This window comes from Ascaphus truei, unplaced genomic scaffold (assembly GCF_040206685.1).
Source record: "Ascaphus truei isolate aAscTru1 unplaced genomic scaffold, aAscTru1.hap1 HAP1_SCAFFOLD_242, whole genome shotgun sequence".
Taxonomy (NCBI): Eukaryota; Metazoa; Chordata; class Amphibia; order Anura; family Ascaphidae; genus Ascaphus; species Ascaphus truei.
The window spans coordinates 266,363-283,757 of record NW_027455345.1 but is presented as its reverse complement, the minus strand read 5'-3'; the positions used below and the strand labels follow the sequence as shown (position 1 = coordinate 283,757).

Sequence of the window (17,395 nt, the reverse complement as noted above, 5' to 3'; positions counted from 1 at the left end):
GTCATTTTCTCAGTCTCTGTGTATGCATGGAGTAAGATATAGGCTCATGGATTTAAGAATGAGAGGATATCATGAGACAGCAATCTCCACCTACGGCCATACTACCTTGACAGCGCCCGATCCCGTCAGATCTCGGAAGCTAAGCAGGGTGAGGCTTGATTAGTACTGGGTTGGGAGACTGCCTGGGAATACCAGGTGCTGTAGGGGTTTTTATTTTTCGCTTCCCTAATGAAAATATACATGGCATTCCTCGCAGCAAATGAAAATGTTTCATTTCTTGCTACTTTTTTCCCGCAGTGGCAAAGAAATATATCGTTTTTTCCTCTGAAAGTTCAACACAATGCAACCTTCCAAAATAGAATTCTGACATCAAGAATTCCGTCTATAGTACATTTGAGTGCACCTGTCATTTTCTCAGTCTCTGTGTATGCATGGAGCAAGATATAGGCTCATGGATTTAAGAATGAGAGGATATCATGAGACAGCAATCTCCACCTACGGCCATACTACCTTGAAAGCGCCCGATCCCGTCAGATCTCGGAAGCTAAGCAGGGTGAGGCTTGATTAGTACTGGGTTGGGAGACTGCCTGGGAATACCAGGTGCTGTGGGTGTTTTTATTTTTTGCTTCCCTAATGAAAATATACATGGCATTCCTTGCAGCAAATGAAAATGTTTCATTTTTTACTACTTTTTTCCCGCAGTGGCAAAGAAATCTATCGTTTTTTCCTCAGAAAGTTCAACACAATGCAACCTTCCAAAATAGAATTCTGACATCAAGAATTCCGTCTATAGTACATTTGAGTGCACCTGTCATTTTCTCAGTCTCTGTGTATGCATGGAGCAAGATATAGGCTCATGGATTTAAGAATGAGAGGATATCATGAGACAGCAATCTCCACCTACGGCCATACTACCTTGAAAGCGCCCGATCCCGTCAGATCTCGGAAGCTAAGCAGGGTGAGGCTTGATTAGTACTGGGTTGGGAGACTGCCTGGGAATACCAGGTGCTGTGGGTGTTTTTATTTTTTGCTTCCCTAATGAAAATATACATGGCATTCCTTGCAGCAAATGAAAATGTTTCATTTTTTACTACTTTTTTCCCGCAGTGGCAAAGAAATATATCGTTTTTTCCTCAGAAAGTTCAACACAATGCAACCTTCCAAAATAGAATTCTGACATCAAGAATTCCGTCTATAGTACATTTGAGTGCACCTGTCATTTTCTCAGTCTCTGTGTATGCATGGAGCAAGATATAGGCTCATGGATTTAAGAATGAGAGGATATCATGAGACAGCAATCTCCACCTACGGCCATACTACCTTGACAGCGCCCGATCCCGTCAGATCTCGGAAGCTAAGCAGGGTGAGGCTTGATTAGTACTGGGTTGGGAGACTGCCTGGGAATACCAGGTGCTGTAGGGGTTTTTATTTTTCGCTTCCCTAATGAAAATATACATGGCATTCCTCGCAGCAAATGAAAATGTTTCATTTCTTGCTACTTTTTTCCCGCAGTGGCAAAGAAATCTATCGTTTTTTCCTCTGAAAGTTCAACACAATGCAACCTTCCAAAATAGAATTCTGACATCAAGAATTCCGTCTATAGTACATTTGAGTGCACCTGTCATTTTCTCAGTCTCTGTGTATGCATGGAGCAAGATATAGGCTCATGGATTTAAGAATGAGAGGATATCATGAGTCAGCAATCTCCACCTACGGCCATACTACCTTGAAAGCGCCCGATCCCGTCAGATCTCGGAAGCTAAGCAGGGTGAGGCTTGATTAGTACTGGGTTGGGAGACTGCCTGGGAATACCAGGTGCTGTAGGGGTTTTTATTTTTCGCTTCCCTAATGAAAATATACATGGCATTCCTCGCAGCAAATGAAAATGTTTCATTTCTTGCTACTTTTTTCCCGGAGTGGCAAAGAAATATATTGTTTTTTCCTCTGAAAGTTCAACACAATGCAACCTTCCAAAATAGAATTCTGACATCAAGAATTCCGTTTATAGTATATTTGAGTGCACCTGTCATTTTCTCAGTCTCTGATTTAATTTCTCCATTTAAGGTAATTCTTCAAGAATGTATTTTTTTAACGGTCACAATAATACACTTATGCCTCCCATGTCATTTAGAAATATATCATACAGGCCTCAGAACACTCAGCATGTTATATGGTGAGCTTGTGGCTCACAGAGTTGGGGTGTGCAGTGTTCAAGCTGATACTTGGAAGAGATAGTGAGTTCAAATCCAAACAGGAGGAGGTTGAATATAGGCACCTCTGAAATTTTTTTACTACTTTTTTCCCGCAGTGGCAAAGAAATCTATCGTTTTTTCCTCTGAAAGTTCAACACAATGCAACCTTCCAAAATAGAATTCTGACATCAAGAATTCCGTCTATAGTACATTTGAGTGCACCTGTCATTTTCTCAGTCTCTGTGTATGCATGGAGCAAGATATAGGCTCATGGATTTAAGAATGAGAGGATATCATGAGACAGCAACCTCCACCTACGGCCATACTACCTTGACAGCGCCCGATCCCGTCAGATCTCGGAAGCTAAGCAGGGTGAGGCTTGATTAGTACTGGGTTGGGAGACTGCCTGGGAATACCAGGTGCTGTAGGGGTTTTTATTTTTCGCTTCCCTAATGAAAATATACATGGCATTCCTCGCAGCAAATGAAAATGTTTCATTTCTTGCTACTTTTTTCCCGCAGTGGCAAAGAAATCTATCGTTTTTTCCTCTGAAAGTTCAACACAATGCAACCTTCCAAAATAGAATTCTGACATCAAGAATTCCGTCTATAGTACATTTGAGTGCACCTGTCATTTTCTCAGTCTCTGTGTATGCATGGAGCAAGATATAGGCTCATGGATTTAAGAATGAGAGGATATCATGAGACAGCAATCTCCACCTACGGCCATACTACCTTGACAGCGCCCGATCCCGTCAGATCTCGGAAGCTAAGCAGGGTGAGGCTTGATTAGTACTGGGTTGGGAGACTGCCTGGGAATACCAGGTGCTGTAGGGGTTTTTATTTTTCGCTTCCCTAATGAAAATATACATGGCATTCCTCGCAGCAAATGAAAATGTTTCATTTCTTGCTACTTTTTTCCCGCAGTGGCAAAGAAATATATCGTTTTTTCCTCTGAAAGTTCAACACAATGCAACCTTCCAAAATAGAATTCTGACATCAAGAATTCCGTCTATAGTACATTTGAGTGCACCTGTCATTTTCTCAGTCTCTGTGTATGCATGGAGCAAGATATAGGCTCATGGATTTAAGAATGAGAGGATATCATGAGACAGCAATCTCCACCTACGGCCATACTACCTTGAAAGCGCCCGATCCCGTCAGATCTCGGAAGCTAAGCAGGGTGAGGCTTGATTAGTACTGGGTTGGGAGACTGCCTGGGAATACCAGGTGCTGTGGGTGTTTTTATTTTTTGCTTCCCTAATGAAAATATACATGGCATTCCTTGCAGCAAATGAAAATGTTTCATTTTTTACTACTTTTTTCCCGCAGTGGCAAAGAAATATATCGTTTTTTCCTCAGAAAGTTCAACACAATGCAACCTTCCAAAATAGAATTCTGACATCAAGAATTCCGTCTATAGTACATTTGAGTGCACCTGTCATTTTCTCAGTCTCTGTGTATGCATGGAGTAAGATATAGGCTCATGGATTTAAGAATGAGAGGATATCATGAGACAGCAATCTCCACCTACGGCCATACTACCTTGACAGCGCCCGATCCCGTCAGATCTCGGAAGCTAAGCAGGGTGAGGCTTGATTAGTACTGGGTTGGGAGACTGCCTGGGAATACCAGGTGCTGTAGGGGTTTTTATTTTTCGCTTCCCTAATGAAAATATACATGGCATTCCTCGCAGCAAATGAAAATGTTTCATTTCTTGCTACTTTTTTCCCGCAGTGGCAAAGAAATATATCGTTTTTTCCTCTGAAAGTTCAACACAATGCAACCTTCCAAAATAGAATTCTGACATCAAGAATTCCGTCTATAGTACATTTGAGTGCACCTGTCATTTTCTCAGTCTCTGTGTATGCATGGAGCAAGATATAGGCTCATGGATTTAAGAATGAGAGGATATCATGAGACAGCAATCTCCACCTACGGCCATACTACCTTGAAAGCGCCCGATCCCGTCAGATCTCGGAAGCTAAGCAGGGTGAGGCTTGATTAGTACTGGGTTGGGAGACTGCCTGGGAATACCAGGTGCTGTGGGTGTTTTTATTTTTTGCTTCCCTAATGAAAATATACATGGCATTCCTTGCAGCAAATGAAAATGTTTCATTTTTTACTACTTTTTTCCCGCAGTGGCAAAGAAATCTATCGTTTTTTCCTCAGAAAGTTCAACACAATGCAACCTTCCAAAATAGAATTCTGACATCAAGAATTCCGTCTATAGTACATTTGAGTGCACCTGTCATTTTCTCAGTCTCTGTGTATGCATGGAGCAAGATATAGGCTCATGGATTTAAGAATGAGAGGATATCATGAGACAGCAATCTCCACCTACGGCCATACTACCTTGAAAGCGCCCGATCCCGTCAGATCTCGGAAGCTAAGCAGGGTGAGGCTTGATTAGTACTGGGTTGGGAGACTGCCTGGGAATACCAGGTGCTGTGGGTGTTTTTATTTTTTGCTTCCCTAATGAAAATATACATGGCATTCCTTGCAGCAAATGAAAATGTTTCATTTTTTACTACTTTTTTCCCGCAGTGGCAAAGAAATATATCGTTTTTTCCTCAGAAAGTTCAACACAATGCAACCTTCCAAAATAGAATTCTGACATCAAGAATTCCGTCTATAGTACATTTGAGTGCACCTGTCATTTTCTCAGTCTCTGTGTATGCATGGAGCAAGATATAGGCTCATGGATTTAAGAATGAGAGGATATCATGAGACAGCAATCTCCACCTACGGCCATACTACCTTGAAAGCGCCCGATCCCGTCAGATCTCGGAAGCTAAGCAGGGTGAGGCTTGATTAGTACTGGGTTGGGAGACTGCCTGGGAATACCAGGTGCTGTAGGGGTTTTTATTTTTCGCTTCCCTAATGAAAATATACATGGCATTCCTCGCAGCAAATGAAAATGTTTCATTTCTTGCTACTTTTTTCCCGGAGTGGCAAAGAAATATATTGTTTTTTCCTCTGAAAGTTCAACACAATGCAACCTTCCAAAATAGAATTCTGACATCAAGAATTCCGTCTATAGTACATTTGAGTGCACCTGTCATTTTCTCAGTCTCTGTGTATGCATGGAGCAAGATATAGGCTCATGGATTTAAGAATGAGAGGATATCATGAGACAGCAATCTCCACCTACGGCCATACTACCTTGACAGCGCCTGATCCCGTCAGATCTCGGAAGCTAAGCAGGGTGAGGCTTGATTAGTACTGGGTTGGGAGACTGCCTGGGAATACCAGGTGCTGTAGGGGTTTTTATTTTTCGCTTCCCTAATGAAAATATACATGGCATTCCTCGCAGCAAATGAAAATGTTTCATTTCTTGCTACTTTTTTCCCGCAGTGGCAAAGAAATATATCGTTTTTTCCTCTGAAAGTTCAACACAATGCAACCTTCCAAAATAGAATTCTGACATCAAGAATTCCGTCTATAGTACATTTGAGTGCACCTGTCATTTTCTCAGTCTCTGTGTATGCATGGAGCAAGATATAGGCTCATGGATTTAAGAATGAGAGGATATCATGAGACAGCAATCTCCACCTACGGCCATACTACCTTGAAAGCGCCCGATCCCGTCAGATCTCGGAAGCTAAGCAGGGTGAGGCTTGATTAGTACTGGGTTGGGAGACTGCCTGGGAATACCAGGTGCTGTAGGGGTTTTTATTTTTCGCTTCCCTAATGAAAATATACATGGCATTCCTCGCAGCAAATGAAAATGTTTCATTTCTTGCTACTTTTTTCCCGCAGTGGCAAAGAAATATATCGTTTTTTCCTCTGAAAGTTCAACACAATGCAACCTTCCAAAATAGAATTCTGACATCAAGAATTCCGTCTATAGTACATTTGAGTGCACCTGTCATTTTCTCAGTCTCTGTGTATGCATGGAGCAAGATATAGGCTCATGGATTTAAGAATGAGAGGATATCATGAGACAGCAATCTCCACCTACGGCCATACTACCTTGACAGCGCCCGATCCCGTCAGATCTCGGAAGCTAAGCAGGGTGAGGCTTGATTAGTACTGGGTTGGGAGACTGCCTGGGAATACCAGGTGCTGTAGGGGTTTTTATTTTTCGCTTCCCTAATGAAAATATACATGGCATTCCTCGCAGCAAATGAAAATGTTTCATTTCTTGCTACTTTTTTCCCGCAGTGGCAAAGAAATATATCGTTTTTTCCTCTGAAAGTTCAACACAATGCAACCTTCCAAAATAGAATTCTGACATCAAGAATTCCGTCTATAGTACATTTGAGTGCACCTGTCATTTTCTCAGTCTCTGTGTATGCATGGAGCAAGATATAGGCTCATGGATTTAAGAATGAGAGGATATCATGAGACAGCAATCTCCACCTACGGCCATACTACCTTGAAAGCGCCCGATCCCGTCAGATCTCGGAAGCTAAGCAGGGTGAGGCTTGATTAGTACTGGGTTGGGAGACTGCCTGGGAATACCAGGTGCTGTGGGTGTTTTTATTTTTTGCTTCCCTAATGAAAATATACATGGCATTCCTTGCAGCAAATGAAAATGTTTCATTTTTTACTACTTTTTTCCCGCAGTGGCAAAGAAATATATCGTTTTTTCCTCAGAAAGTTCAACACAATGCAACCTTCCAAAATAGAATTCTGACATCAAGAATTCCGTCTATAGTACATTTGAGTGCACCTGTCATTTTCTCAGTCTCTGTGTATGCATGGAGCAAGATATAGGCTCATGGATTTAAGAATGAGAGGATATCATGAGACAGCAATCTCCACCTACGGCCATACTACCTTGAAAGCGCCCGATCCCGTCAGATCTCGGAAGCTAAGCAGGGTGAGGCTTGATTAGTACTGGGTTGGGAGACTGCCTGGGAATACCAGGTGCTGTGGGTGTTTTTATTTTTTGCTTCCCTAATGAAAATATACATGGCATTCCTTGCAGCAAATGAAAATGTTTCATTTTTTACTACTTTTTTCCCGCAGTGGCAAAGAAATATATCGTTTTTTCCTCAGAAAGTTCAACACAATGCAACCTTCCAAAATAGAATTCTAACATCAAGAATTCCGTCTATAGTACATTTGAGTGCACCTGTCATTTTCTCAGTCTCTGTGTATGCATGGAGCAAGATATAGGCTCATGGATTTAAGAATGAGAGGATATCATGAGACAGCAATCTCCACCTACGGCCATACTACCTTGAAAGCGCCTGATCCCGTCAGATCTCGGAAGCTAAGCAGGGTGAGGCTTGATTAGTACTGGGTTGGGAGACTGCCTGGGAATACCAGGTGCTGTAGGGGTTTTTATTTTTCGCTTCCCTAATGAAAATATACATGGCATTCCTCGCAGCAAATGAAAATGTTTCATTTCTTGCTACTTTTTTCCCGGAGTGGCAAAGAAATATATTGTTTTTTCCTCTGAAAGTTCAACACAATGCAACCTTCCAAAATAGAATTCTGACATCAAGAATTCCGTCTATAGTATATTTGAGTGCACCTGTCATTTTCTCAGTCTCTGATTTAATTTCTCCATTTAAGGTAATTCTTCAAGAATGTATTTTTTTAACGGTCACAATAATACACTTATGCCTCCCATGTCATTTAGAAATATATCATACAGGCCTCAGAACACTCAGCATGTGATATGGTGAGCTTGTGGCTCACAGAGTTGGGGTGTGCAGTGTTCAAGCTGATACTTGGAAGAGATAGTGAGTTCAAATCCAAACAGGAGGAGGTTGAATATAGGCACCTCTGAAATTTTTTACTACTTTTTTCCCGCAGTGGCAAAGAAATCTATCGTTTTTTCCTCTGAAAGTTCAACACAATGCAACCTTCCAAAATAGAATTCTGACATCAAGAATTCCGTCTATAGTACATTTGAGTGCACCTGTCATTTTCTCAGTCTCTGTGTATGCATGGAGCAAGATATAGGCTCATGGATTTAAGAATGAGAGGATATCATGAGACAGCAATCTCCACCTACGGCCATACTACCTTGACAGCGCCCGATCCCGTCAGATCTCGGAAGCTAAGCAGGGTGAGGCTTGATTAGTACTGGGTTGGGAGACTGCCTGGGAATACCAGGTGCTGTAGGGGTTTTTATTTTTCGCTTCCCTAATGAAAATATACATGGCATTCCTCGCAGCAAATGAAAATGTTTCATTTCTTGCTACTTTTTTCCCGCAGTGGCAAAGAAATCTATCGTTTTTTCCTCTGAAAGTTCAACACAATGCAACCTTCCAAAATAGAATTCTGACATCAAGAATTCCGTGTATAGTACATTTGAGTGCACCTGTCATTTTCTCAGTCTCTGTGTATGCATGGAGCAAGATATAGGCTCATGGATTTAAGAATGAGAGGATATCATGAGACAGCAATCTCCACCTACGGCCATACTACCTTGAAAGCGCCCGATCCCGTCAGATCTCGGAAGCTAAGCAGGGTGAGGCTTGATTAGTACTGGGTTGGGAGACTGCCTGGGAATACCAGGTGCTGTGGGTGTTTTTATTTTTTGCTTCCCTAATGAAAATATACATGGCATTCCTTGCAGCAAATGAAAATGTTTCATTTTTTACTACTTTTTTCCCGTAGTGGCAAAGAAATATATCGTTTTTTCCTCAGAAAGTTCAACACAATGCAACCTTCCAAAATAGAATTCTGACATCAAGAATTCCGTCTATAGTACATTTGAGTGCACCTGTCATTTTCTCAGTCTCTGTGTATGCATGGAGCAAGATATAGGCTCATGGATTTAAGAATGAGAGGATATCATGAGACAGCAATCTCCACCTACGGCCATACTACCTTGACAGCGCCCGATCCCGTCAGATCTCGGAAGCTAAGCAGGGTGAGGCTTGATTAGTACTGGGTTGGGAGACTGCCTGGGAATACCAGGTGCTGTAGGGGTTTTTATTTTTCGCTTCCCTAATGAAAATATACATGGCATTCCTCGCAGCAAATGAAAATGTTTCATTTCTTGCTACTTTTTTCCCGCAGTGGCAAAGAAATCTATCGTTTTTTCCTCTGAAAGTTCAACACAATGCAACCTTCCAAAATAGAATTCTGACATCAAGAATTCCGTCTATAGTACATTTGAGTGCACCTGTCATTTTCTCAGTCTCTGTGTATGCATGGAGCAAGATATAGGCTCATGGATTTAAGAATGAGAGGATATCATGAGACAGCAATCTCCACCTACGGCCATACTACCTTGAAAGCGCCCGATCCCGTCAGATCTCGGAAGCTAAGCAGGGTGAGGCTTGATTAGTACTGGGTTGGGAGACTGCCTGGGAATACCAGGTGCTGTGGGTGTTTTTATTTTTTGCTTCCCTAATGAAAATATACATGGCATTCCTTGCAGCAAATGAAAATGTTTCATTTTTTACTACTTTTTTCCCGTAGTGGCAAAGAAATATATCGTTTTTTCCTCAGAAAGTTCAACACAATGCAACCTTCCAAAATAGAATTCTGACATCAAGAATTCCGTCTATAGTACATTTGAGTGCACCTGTCATTTTCTCAGTCTCTGTGTATGCATGGAGCAAGATATAGGCTCATGGATTTAAGAATGAGAGGATATCATGAGACAGCAATCTCCACCTACGGCCATACTACCTTGAAAGCGCCCGATCCCGTCAGATCTCGGAAGCTAAGCAGGGTGAGGCTTGATTAGTACTGGGTTGGGAGACTGCCTGGGAATACCAGGTGCTGTGGGTGTTTTTATTTTTTGCTTCCCTAATGAAAATATACATGGCATTCCTTGCAGCAAATGAAAATGTTTCATTTTTTACTACTTTTTTCCCGCAGTGGCAAAGAAATCTATCGTTTTTTCCTCAGAAAGTTCAACACAATGCAACCTTCCAAAATAGAATTCTGACATCAAGAATTCCGTCTATAGTACATTTGAGTGCACCTGTCATTTTCTCAGTCTCTGTGTATGCATGGAGCAAGATATAGGCTCATGGATTTAAGAATGAGAGGATATCATGAGACAGCAATCTCCACCTACGGCCATACTACCTTGAAAGCGCCCGATCCCGTCAGATCTCGGAAGCTAAGCAGGGTGAGGCTTGATTAGTACTGGGTTGGGAGACTGCCTGGGAATACCAGGTGCTGTAGGGGTTTTTATTTTTCGCTTCCCTAATGAAAATATACATGGCATTCCTCGCAGCAAATGAAAATGTTTCATTTCTTGCTACTTTTTTCCCGCAGTGGCAAAGAAATATATCGTTTTTTCCTCTGAAAGTTCAACACAATGCAACCTTCCAAAATAGAATTCTGACATCAAGAATTCCGTCTATAGTACATTTGAGTGCACCTGTCATTTTCTCAGTCTCTGTGTATGCATGGAGCAAGATATAGGCTCATGGATTTAAGAATGAGAGGATATCATGAGACAGCAATCTCCACCTACGGCCATACTACCTTGACAGCGCCCGATCCCGTCAGATCTCGGAAGCTAAGCAGGGTGAGGCTTGATTAGTACTGGGTTGGGAGACTGCCTGGGAATACCAGGTGCTGTAGGGGTTTTTATTTTTCGCTTCCCTAATGAAAATATACATGGCATTCCTCGCAGCAAATGAAAATGTTTCATTTCTTGCTACTTTTTTCCCGCAGTGGCAAAGAAATCTATCGTTTTTTCCTCTGAAAGTTCAACACAATGCAACCTTCCAAAATAGAATTCTGACATCAAGAATTCCGTGTATAGTACATTTGAGTGCACCTGTCATTTTCTCAGTCTCTGTGTATGCATGGAGCAAGATATAGGCTCATGGATTTAAGAATGAGAGGATATCATGAGACAGCAATCTCCACCTACGGCCATACTACCTTGAAAGCGCCCGATCCCGTCAGATCTCGGAAGCTAAGCAGGGTGAGGCTTGATTAGTACTGGGTTGGGAGACTGCCTGGGAATACCAGGTGCTGTGGGTGTTTTTATTTTTTGCTTCCCTAATGAAAATATACATGGCATTCCTTGCAGCAAATGAAAATGTTTCATTTTTTACTACTTTTTTCCCGTAGTGGCAAAGAAATATATCGTTTTTTCCTCAGAAAGTTCAACACAATGCAACCTTCCAAAATAGAATTCTGACATCAAGAATTCCGTCTATAGTACATTTGAGTGCACCTGTCATTTTCTCAGTCTCTGTGTATGCATGGAGCAAGATATAGGCTCATGGATTTAAGAATGAGAGGATATCATGAGACAGCAATCTCCACCTACGGCCATACTACCTTGACAGCGCCCGATCCCGTCAGATCTCGGAAGCTAAGCAGGGTGAGGCTTGATTAGTACTGGGTTGGGAGACTGCCTGGGAATACCAGGTGCTGTAGGGGTTTTTATTTTTCGCTTCCCTAATGAAAATATACATGGCATTCCTCGCAGCAAATGAAAATGTTTCATTTCTTGCTACTTTTTTCCCGCAGTGGCAAAGAAATCTATCGTTTTTTCCTCTGAAAGTTCAACACAATGCAACCTTCCAAAATAGAATTCTGACATCAAGAATTCCGTCTATAGTACATTTGAGTGCACCTGTCATTTTCTCAGTCTCTGTGTATGCATGGAGCAAGATATAGGCTCATGGATTTAAGAATGAGAGGATATCATGAGACAGCAATCTCCACCTACGGCCATACTACCTTGAAAGCGCCCGATCCCGTCAGATCTCGGAAGCTAAGCAGGGTGAGGCTTGATTAGTACTGGGTTGGGAGACTGCCTGGGAATACCAGGTGCTGTGGGTGTTTTTATTTTTTGCTTCCCTAATGAAAATATACATGGCATTCCTTGCAGCAAATGAAAATGTTTCATTTTTTACTACTTTTTTCCCGTAGTGGCAAAGAAATATATCGTTTTTTCCTCAGAAAGTTCAACACAATGCAACCTTCCAAAATAGAATTCTGACATCAAGAATTCCGTCTATAGTACATTTGAGTGCACCTGTCATTTTCTCAGTCTCTGTGTATGCATGGAGCAAGATATAGGCTCATGGATTTAAGAATGAGAGGATATCATGAGACAGCAATCTCCACCTACGGCCATACTACCTTGAAAGCGCCCGATCCCGTCAGATCTCGGAAGCTAAGCAGGGTGAGGCTTGATTAGTACTGGGTTGGGAGACTGCCTGGGAATACCAGGTGCTGTGGGTGTTTTTATTTTTTGCTTCCCTAATGAAAATATACATGGCATTCCTTGCAGCAAATGAAAATGTTTCATTTTTTACTACTTTTTTCCCGCAGTGGCAAAGAAATCTATCGTTTTTTCCTCAGAAAGTTCAACACAATGCAACCTTCCAAAATAGAATTCTGACATCAAGAATTCCGTCTATAGTACATTTGAGTGCACCTGTCATTTTCTCAGTCTCTGTGTATGCATGGAGCAAGATATAGGCTCATGGATTTAAGAATGAGAGGATATCATGAGACAGCAATCTCCACCTACGGCCATACTACCTTGAAAGCGCCCGATCCCGTCAGATCTCGGAAGCTAAGCAGGGTGAGGCTTGATTAGTACTGGGTTGGGAGACTGCCTGGGAATACCAGGTGCTGTAGGGGTTTTTATTTTTCGCTTCCCTAATGAAAATATACATGGCATTCCTCGCAGCAAATGAAAATGTTTCATTTCTTGCTACTTTTTTCCCGCAGTGGCAAAGAAATATATCGTTTTTTCCTCTGAAAGTTCAACACAATGCAACCTTCCAAAATAGAATTCTGACATCAAGAATTCCGTCTATAGTACATTTGAGTGCACCTGTCATTTTCTCAGTCTCTGTGTATGCATGGAGCAAGATATAGGCTCATGGATTTAAGAATGAGAGGATATCATGAGACAGCAATCTCCACCTACGGCCATACTACCTTGAAAGCGCCCGATCCCGTCAGATCTCGGAAGCTAAGCAGGGTGAGGCTTGATTAGTACTGGGTTGGGAGACTCCCTGGGAATACCAGGTGCTGTGGGTGTTTTTATTTTTTGCTTCCCTAATGAAAATATACATGGCATTCCTTGCAGCAAATGAAAATGTTTCATTTTTTACTACTTTTTTCCCGCAGTGGCAAAGAAATCTATCGTTTTTTCCTCTGAAAGTTCAACACAATGCAACCTTCCAAAATAGAATTCTGACATCAAGAATTCCGTCTATAGTACATTTGAGTGCACCTGTCATTTTCTCAGTCTCTGTGTATGCATGGAGCAAGATATAGGCTCATGGATTTAAGAATGAGAGGATATCATGAGACAGCAATCTCCACCTACGGCCATACTACCTTGACAGCGCCCGATCCCGTCAGATCTCGGAAGCTAAGCAGGGTGAGGCTTGATTAGTACTGGGTTGGGAGACTGCCTGGGAATACCAGGTGCTGTAGGGGTTTTTATTTTTCGCTTCCCTAATGAAAATATACATGGCATTCCTCGCAGCAAATGAAAATGTTTCATTTCTTGCTACTTTTTTCCCGCAGTGGCAAAGAAATATATCGTTTTTTCCTCTGAAAGTTCAACACAATGCAACCTTCCAAAATAGAATTCTGACATCAAGAATTCCGTCTATAGTACATTTGAGTGCACCTGTCATTTTCTCAGTCTCTGTGTATGCATGGAGCAAGATATAGGCTCATGGATTTAAGAATGAGAGGATATCATGAGACAGCAATCTCCACCTACGGCCATACTACCTTGAAAGCGCCCGATCCCGTCAGATCTCGGAAGCTAAGCAGGGTGAGGCTTGATTAGTACTGGGTTGGGAGACTGCCTGGGAATACCAGGTGCTGTGGGTGTTTTTATTTTTTGCTTCCCTAATGAAAATATACATGGCATTCCTTGCAGCAAATGAAAATGTTTCATTTTTTACTACTTTTTTCCCGCAGTGGCAAAGAAATATATCGTTTTTTCCTCAGAAAGTTCAACACAATGCAACCTTCCAAAATAGAATTCTGACATCAAGAATTCCGTCTATAGTACATTTGAGTGCACCTGTCATTTTCTCAGTCTCTGTGTATGCATGGAGCAAGATATAGGCTCATGGATTTAAGAATGAGAGGATATCATGAGACAGCAATCTCCACCTACGGCCATACTACCTTGAAAGCGCCCGATCCCGTCAGATCTCGGAAGCTAAGCAGGGTGAGGCTTGATTAGTACTGGGTTGGGAGACTGCCTGGGAATACCAGGTGCTGTGGGTGTTTTTATTTTTTGCTTCCCTAATGAAAATATACATGGCATTCCTTGCAGCAAATGAAAATGTTTCATTTTTTACTACTTTTTTCCCGCAGTGGCAAAGAAATATATCGTTTTTTCCTCAGAAAGTTCAACACAATGCAACCTTCCAAAATAGAATTCTAACATCAAGAATTCCGTCTATAGTACATTTGAGTGCACCTGTCATTTTCTCAGTCTCTGTGTATGCATGGAGCAAGATATAGGCTCATGGATTTAAGAATGAGAGGATATCATGAGACAGCAATCTCCACCTACGGCCATACTACCTTGAAAGCGCCCGATCCCGTCAGATCTCGGAAGCTAAGCAGGGTGAGGCTTGATTAGTACTGGGTTGGGAGACTGCCTGGGAATACCAGGTGCTGTAGGGGTTTTTATTTTTCGCTTCCCTAATGAAAATATACATGGCATTCCTCGCAGCAAATGAAAATGTTTCATTTCTTGCTACTTTTTTCCCGGAGTGGCAAAGAAATATATTGTTTTTTCCTCTGAAAGTTCAACACAATGCAACCTTCCAAAATAGAATTCTGACATCAAGAATTCCGTCTATAGTATATTTGAGTGCACCTGTCATTTTCTCAGTCTCTGATTTAATTTCTCCATTTAAGGTAATTCTTCAAGAATGTATTTTTTTAACGGTCACAATAATACACTTATGCCTCCCATGTCATTTAGAAATATATCATACAGGCCTCAGAACACTCAGCATGTGATATGGTGAGCTTGTGGCTCACAGAGTTGGGGTGTGCAGTGTTCAAGCTGATACTTGGAAGAGATAGTGAGTTCAAATCCAAACAGGAGGAGGTTGAATATAGGCACCTCTGAAATTTTTTACTACTTTTTTCCCGCAGTGGCAAAGAAATCTATCGTTTTTTCCTCTGAAAGTTCAACACAATGCAACCTTCCAAAATAGAATTCTGACATCAAGAATTCCGTCTATAGTACATTTGAGTGCACCTGTCATTTTCTCAGTCTCTGTGTATGCATGGAGCAAGATATAGGCTCATGGATTTAAGAATGAGAGGATATCATGAGACAGCAATCTCCACCTACGGCCATACTACCTTGACAGCGCCCGATCCCGTCAGATCTCGGAAGCTAAGCAGGGTGAGGCTTGATTAGTACTGGGTTGGGAGACTGCCTGGGAATACCAGGTGCTGTAGGGGTTTTTATTTTTCGCTTCCCTAATGAAAATATACATGGCATTCCTCGCAGCAAATGAAAATGTTTCATTTCTTGCTACTTTTTTCCCGCAGTGGCAAAGAAATCTATCGTTTTTTCCTCTGAAAGTTCAACACAATGCAACCTTCCAAAATAGAATTCTGACATCAAGAATTCCGTCTATAGTACATTTGAGTGCACCTGTCATTTTCTCAGTCTCTGTGTATGCATGGAGCAAGATATAGGCTCATGGATTTAAGAATGAGAGGATATCATGAGACAGCAATCTCCACCTACGGCCATACTACCTTGAAAGCGCCCGATCCCGTCAGATCTCGGAAGCTAAGCAGGGTGAGGCTTGATTAGTACTGGGTTGGGAGACTGCCTGGGAATACCAGGTGCTGTGGGTGTTTTTATTTTTTGCTTCCCTAATGAAAATATACATGGCATTCCTTGCAGCAAATGAAAATGTTTCATTTTTTACTACTTTTTTCCCGTAGTGGCAAAGAAATATATCGTTTTTTCCTCAGAAAGTTCAACACAATGCAACCTTCCAAAATAGAATTCTGACATCAAGAATTCCGTCTATAGTACATTTGAGTGCACCTGTCATTTTCTCAGTCTCTGTGTATGCATGGAGCAAGATATAGGCTCATGGATTTAAGAATGAGAGGATATCATGAGACAGCAATCTCCACCTACGGCCATACTACCTTGACAGCGCCCGATCCCGTCAGATCTCGGAAGCTAAGCAGGGTGAGGCTTGATTAGTACTGGGTTGGGAGACTGCCTGGGAATACCAGGTGCTGTAGGGGTTTTTATTTTTCGCTTCCCTAATGAAAATATACATGGCATTCCTCGCAGCAAATGAAAATGTTTCATTTCTTGCTACTTTTTTCCCGCAGTGGCAAAGAAATCTATCGTTTTTTCCTCTGAAAGTTCAACACAATGCAACCTTCCAAAATAGAATTCTGACATCAAGAATTCCGTCTATAGTACATTTGAGTGCACCTGTCATTTTCTCAGTCTCTGTGTATGCATGGAGCAAGATATAGGCTCATGGATTTAAGAATGAGAGGATATCATGAGACAGCAATCTCCACCTACGGCCATACTACCTTGAAAGCGCCCGATCCCGTCAGATCTCGGAAGCTAAGCAGGGTGAGGCTTGATTAGTACTGGGTTGGGAGACTGCCTGGGAATACCAGGTGCTGTGGGTGTTTTTATTTTTTGCTTCCCTAATGAAAATATACATGGCATTCCTTGCAGCAAATGAAAATGTTTCATTTTTTACTACTTTTTTCCCGTAGTGGCAAAGAAATATATCGTTTTTTCCTCAGAAAGTTCAACACAATGCAACCTTCCAAAATAGAATTCTGACATCAAGAATTCCGTCTATAGTACATTTGAGTGCACCTGTCATTTTCTCAGTCTCTGTGTATGCATGGAGCAAGATATAGGCTCATGGATTTAAGAATGAGAGGATATCATGAGACAGCAATCTCCACCTACGGCCATACTACCTTGAAAGCGCCCGATCCCGTCAGATCTCGGAAGCTAAGCAGGGTGAGGCTTGATTAGTACTGGGTTGGGAGACTGCCTGGGAATACCAGGTGCTGTGGGTGTTTTTATTTTTTGCTTCCCTAATGAAAATATACATGGCATTCCTTGCAGCAAATGAAAATGTTTCATTTTTTACTACTTTTTTCCCGCAGTGGCAAAGAAATCTATCGTTTTTTCCTCAGAAAGTTCAACACAATGCAACCTTCCAAAATAGAATTCTGACATCAAGAATTCCGTCTATAGTACATTTGAGTGCACCTGTCATTTTCTCAGTCTCTGTGTAT

The 17,395-nt window shown here is 41.7% G+C and overlaps 40 non-coding genes across 40 annotated transcripts; all 40 read left to right on the top strand.

Annotated features, from left to right (window-relative positions):
- Positions 1-88: 88 nt before the first annotated feature.
- LOC142479851 (5S ribosomal RNA) lies at positions 89-207 on the top strand. Its single transcript, XR_012794518.1, has one exon. It is a non-coding gene; the product is annotated as a 5S ribosomal RNA (ribosomal RNA).
- A 286-nt stretch (positions 208-493) lies between these two features.
- On the top strand, positions 494-612 carry LOC142480597 (5S ribosomal RNA). The gene has a single exon (XR_012795091.1). It is a non-coding gene; the product is annotated as a 5S ribosomal RNA (ribosomal RNA).
- A 286-nt stretch (positions 613-898) lies between these two features.
- Positions 899-1,017, top strand: LOC142480596 (5S ribosomal RNA). Its single transcript, XR_012795090.1, has one exon. It is a non-coding gene; the product is annotated as a 5S ribosomal RNA (ribosomal RNA).
- A 286-nt stretch (positions 1,018-1,303) lies between these two features.
- Positions 1,304-1,422, top strand: LOC142479850 (5S ribosomal RNA). Its single transcript, XR_012794517.1, has one exon. It is a non-coding gene; the product is annotated as a 5S ribosomal RNA (ribosomal RNA).
- Positions 1,423-1,708: 286 nt separating this feature from the next.
- On the top strand, positions 1,709-1,827 carry LOC142480904 (5S ribosomal RNA). Its single transcript, XR_012795387.1, has one exon. It is a non-coding gene; the product is annotated as a 5S ribosomal RNA (ribosomal RNA).
- Positions 1,828-2,504: 677 nt separating this feature from the next.
- Positions 2,505-2,623, top strand: LOC142479848 (5S ribosomal RNA). The gene has a single exon (XR_012794515.1). It is a non-coding gene; the product is annotated as a 5S ribosomal RNA (ribosomal RNA).
- Positions 2,624-2,909: 286 nt separating this feature from the next.
- Positions 2,910-3,028, top strand: LOC142479847 (5S ribosomal RNA). The gene has a single exon (XR_012794514.1). It is a non-coding gene; the product is annotated as a 5S ribosomal RNA (ribosomal RNA).
- Positions 3,029-3,314: 286 nt separating this feature from the next.
- LOC142480595 (5S ribosomal RNA) lies at positions 3,315-3,433 on the top strand. Its single transcript, XR_012795089.1, has one exon. It is a non-coding gene; the product is annotated as a 5S ribosomal RNA (ribosomal RNA).
- A 286-nt stretch (positions 3,434-3,719) lies between these two features.
- LOC142479846 (5S ribosomal RNA) lies at positions 3,720-3,838 on the top strand. Its single transcript, XR_012794513.1, has one exon. It is a non-coding gene; the product is annotated as a 5S ribosomal RNA (ribosomal RNA).
- Positions 3,839-4,124: 286 nt separating this feature from the next.
- LOC142480594 (5S ribosomal RNA) lies at positions 4,125-4,243 on the top strand. The gene has a single exon (XR_012795088.1). It is a non-coding gene; the product is annotated as a 5S ribosomal RNA (ribosomal RNA).
- A 286-nt stretch (positions 4,244-4,529) lies between these two features.
- On the top strand, positions 4,530-4,648 carry LOC142480593 (5S ribosomal RNA). Its single transcript, XR_012795087.1, has one exon. It is a non-coding gene; the product is annotated as a 5S ribosomal RNA (ribosomal RNA).
- Positions 4,649-4,934: 286 nt separating this feature from the next.
- Positions 4,935-5,053, top strand: LOC142480903 (5S ribosomal RNA). Its single transcript, XR_012795386.1, has one exon. It is a non-coding gene; the product is annotated as a 5S ribosomal RNA (ribosomal RNA).
- A 286-nt stretch (positions 5,054-5,339) lies between these two features.
- On the top strand, positions 5,340-5,458 carry LOC142480268 (5S ribosomal RNA). Its single transcript, XR_012794921.1, has one exon. It is a non-coding gene; the product is annotated as a 5S ribosomal RNA (ribosomal RNA).
- Positions 5,459-5,744: 286 nt separating this feature from the next.
- LOC142480901 (5S ribosomal RNA) lies at positions 5,745-5,863 on the top strand. Its single transcript, XR_012795384.1, has one exon. It is a non-coding gene; the product is annotated as a 5S ribosomal RNA (ribosomal RNA).
- Positions 5,864-6,149: 286 nt separating this feature from the next.
- On the top strand, positions 6,150-6,268 carry LOC142479844 (5S ribosomal RNA). Its single transcript, XR_012794512.1, has one exon. It is a non-coding gene; the product is annotated as a 5S ribosomal RNA (ribosomal RNA).
- A 286-nt stretch (positions 6,269-6,554) lies between these two features.
- On the top strand, positions 6,555-6,673 carry LOC142480592 (5S ribosomal RNA). The gene has a single exon (XR_012795086.1). It is a non-coding gene; the product is annotated as a 5S ribosomal RNA (ribosomal RNA).
- A 286-nt stretch (positions 6,674-6,959) lies between these two features.
- LOC142480591 (5S ribosomal RNA) lies at positions 6,960-7,078 on the top strand. Its single transcript, XR_012795085.1, has one exon. It is a non-coding gene; the product is annotated as a 5S ribosomal RNA (ribosomal RNA).
- A 286-nt stretch (positions 7,079-7,364) lies between these two features.
- On the top strand, positions 7,365-7,483 carry LOC142480161 (5S ribosomal RNA). The gene has a single exon (XR_012794818.1). It is a non-coding gene; the product is annotated as a 5S ribosomal RNA (ribosomal RNA).
- A 676-nt stretch (positions 7,484-8,159) lies between these two features.
- Positions 8,160-8,278, top strand: LOC142479843 (5S ribosomal RNA). The gene has a single exon (XR_012794511.1). It is a non-coding gene; the product is annotated as a 5S ribosomal RNA (ribosomal RNA).
- A 286-nt stretch (positions 8,279-8,564) lies between these two features.
- Positions 8,565-8,683, top strand: LOC142480590 (5S ribosomal RNA). Its single transcript, XR_012795084.1, has one exon. It is a non-coding gene; the product is annotated as a 5S ribosomal RNA (ribosomal RNA).
- A 286-nt stretch (positions 8,684-8,969) lies between these two features.
- Positions 8,970-9,088, top strand: LOC142479842 (5S ribosomal RNA). Its single transcript, XR_012794510.1, has one exon. It is a non-coding gene; the product is annotated as a 5S ribosomal RNA (ribosomal RNA).
- A 286-nt stretch (positions 9,089-9,374) lies between these two features.
- Positions 9,375-9,493, top strand: LOC142480589 (5S ribosomal RNA). Its single transcript, XR_012795083.1, has one exon. It is a non-coding gene; the product is annotated as a 5S ribosomal RNA (ribosomal RNA).
- A 286-nt stretch (positions 9,494-9,779) lies between these two features.
- On the top strand, positions 9,780-9,898 carry LOC142480587 (5S ribosomal RNA). The gene has a single exon (XR_012795081.1). It is a non-coding gene; the product is annotated as a 5S ribosomal RNA (ribosomal RNA).
- Positions 9,899-10,184: 286 nt separating this feature from the next.
- LOC142480900 (5S ribosomal RNA) lies at positions 10,185-10,303 on the top strand. The gene has a single exon (XR_012795382.1). It is a non-coding gene; the product is annotated as a 5S ribosomal RNA (ribosomal RNA).
- Positions 10,304-10,589: 286 nt separating this feature from the next.
- On the top strand, positions 10,590-10,708 carry LOC142479841 (5S ribosomal RNA). The gene has a single exon (XR_012794509.1). It is a non-coding gene; the product is annotated as a 5S ribosomal RNA (ribosomal RNA).
- Positions 10,709-10,994: 286 nt separating this feature from the next.
- LOC142480586 (5S ribosomal RNA) lies at positions 10,995-11,113 on the top strand. The gene has a single exon (XR_012795080.1). It is a non-coding gene; the product is annotated as a 5S ribosomal RNA (ribosomal RNA).
- Positions 11,114-11,399: 286 nt separating this feature from the next.
- Positions 11,400-11,518, top strand: LOC142479840 (5S ribosomal RNA). Its single transcript, XR_012794508.1, has one exon. It is a non-coding gene; the product is annotated as a 5S ribosomal RNA (ribosomal RNA).
- Positions 11,519-11,804: 286 nt separating this feature from the next.
- LOC142480579 (5S ribosomal RNA) lies at positions 11,805-11,923 on the top strand. The gene has a single exon (XR_012795079.1). It is a non-coding gene; the product is annotated as a 5S ribosomal RNA (ribosomal RNA).
- A 286-nt stretch (positions 11,924-12,209) lies between these two features.
- On the top strand, positions 12,210-12,328 carry LOC142480568 (5S ribosomal RNA). The gene has a single exon (XR_012795078.1). It is a non-coding gene; the product is annotated as a 5S ribosomal RNA (ribosomal RNA).
- A 286-nt stretch (positions 12,329-12,614) lies between these two features.
- On the top strand, positions 12,615-12,733 carry LOC142480899 (5S ribosomal RNA). The gene has a single exon (XR_012795381.1). It is a non-coding gene; the product is annotated as a 5S ribosomal RNA (ribosomal RNA).
- Positions 12,734-13,019: 286 nt separating this feature from the next.
- LOC142480734 (5S ribosomal RNA) lies at positions 13,020-13,138 on the top strand. Its single transcript, XR_012795227.1, has one exon. It is a non-coding gene; the product is annotated as a 5S ribosomal RNA (ribosomal RNA).
- Positions 13,139-13,424: 286 nt separating this feature from the next.
- Positions 13,425-13,543, top strand: LOC142479839 (5S ribosomal RNA). Its single transcript, XR_012794506.1, has one exon. It is a non-coding gene; the product is annotated as a 5S ribosomal RNA (ribosomal RNA).
- Positions 13,544-13,829: 286 nt separating this feature from the next.
- Positions 13,830-13,948, top strand: LOC142480557 (5S ribosomal RNA). Its single transcript, XR_012795077.1, has one exon. It is a non-coding gene; the product is annotated as a 5S ribosomal RNA (ribosomal RNA).
- Positions 13,949-14,234: 286 nt separating this feature from the next.
- LOC142480545 (5S ribosomal RNA) lies at positions 14,235-14,353 on the top strand. The gene has a single exon (XR_012795076.1). It is a non-coding gene; the product is annotated as a 5S ribosomal RNA (ribosomal RNA).
- Positions 14,354-14,639: 286 nt separating this feature from the next.
- LOC142480898 (5S ribosomal RNA) lies at positions 14,640-14,758 on the top strand. Its single transcript, XR_012795380.1, has one exon. It is a non-coding gene; the product is annotated as a 5S ribosomal RNA (ribosomal RNA).
- Positions 14,759-15,434: 676 nt separating this feature from the next.
- On the top strand, positions 15,435-15,553 carry LOC142479838 (5S ribosomal RNA). The gene has a single exon (XR_012794505.1). It is a non-coding gene; the product is annotated as a 5S ribosomal RNA (ribosomal RNA).
- Positions 15,554-15,839: 286 nt separating this feature from the next.
- Positions 15,840-15,958, top strand: LOC142480533 (5S ribosomal RNA). The gene has a single exon (XR_012795075.1). It is a non-coding gene; the product is annotated as a 5S ribosomal RNA (ribosomal RNA).
- Positions 15,959-16,244: 286 nt separating this feature from the next.
- Positions 16,245-16,363, top strand: LOC142479836 (5S ribosomal RNA). The gene has a single exon (XR_012794503.1). It is a non-coding gene; the product is annotated as a 5S ribosomal RNA (ribosomal RNA).
- A 286-nt stretch (positions 16,364-16,649) lies between these two features.
- LOC142480522 (5S ribosomal RNA) lies at positions 16,650-16,768 on the top strand. The gene has a single exon (XR_012795074.1). It is a non-coding gene; the product is annotated as a 5S ribosomal RNA (ribosomal RNA).
- Positions 16,769-17,054: 286 nt separating this feature from the next.
- Positions 17,055-17,173, top strand: LOC142480510 (5S ribosomal RNA). Its single transcript, XR_012795073.1, has one exon. It is a non-coding gene; the product is annotated as a 5S ribosomal RNA (ribosomal RNA).
- Positions 17,174-17,395: the final 222 nt, after the last annotated feature.